The sequence below is a fragment of the Egretta garzetta genome, unplaced genomic scaffold, assembly GCF_000687185.1.
Source record: "Egretta garzetta isolate BGI_Z169 unplaced genomic scaffold, ASM68718v1 scaffold84, whole genome shotgun sequence".
Taxonomy (NCBI): domain Eukaryota; kingdom Metazoa; phylum Chordata; class Aves; order Pelecaniformes; family Ardeidae; genus Egretta; species Egretta garzetta.
The window spans coordinates 175,226-175,719 of NW_009259526.1; positions in this window are offsets into that span (position 1 = coordinate 175,226).

Genomic DNA, 494 nt, shown 5'->3' on the forward strand with positions numbered 1-494 from the left:
TGTGGAAAGAAAGAAAGAAAGAAAGAAAGAAAGAAAGAGAGACAGAAAGAAAGAAAAAATAAGTTATCCTTGGTTTTCCCGAGGCAGAGGGGAAGGGAGGGGAGAGGGCAGGCGGCTTTGCGAGAGCCCCGAAGGGGACGAGCGGTGCCCGGGCTGCTCGGGCCGCAGCAGCAGGCGCGGGTTTGCGCTTTGCAACGTGCGCCTGCTCCAATCTGCGCCGCTCGGGAACAATAAACAGGATCATACAAAGAAGTGGAAAGGCGGCATCTTTGCTTCTGGTTTCTATGACAGCATCAGAGAGACAAACCAACTACAGATGAGCCGACGAGAGAGAGGGAAAGGGAAAGAAAAAAAAACACACAAAACAAACAACCAAAACCTAAAAGTAGCGGCAGGGCGATGGCGAGGATTTAGCCTGGGCTTTTTGCACTTGTTTTCAGCTGCTGCTGGGAGCGAGGGGGCTCAACAATAGCGGGGGGGGAGCGGAGGGCACA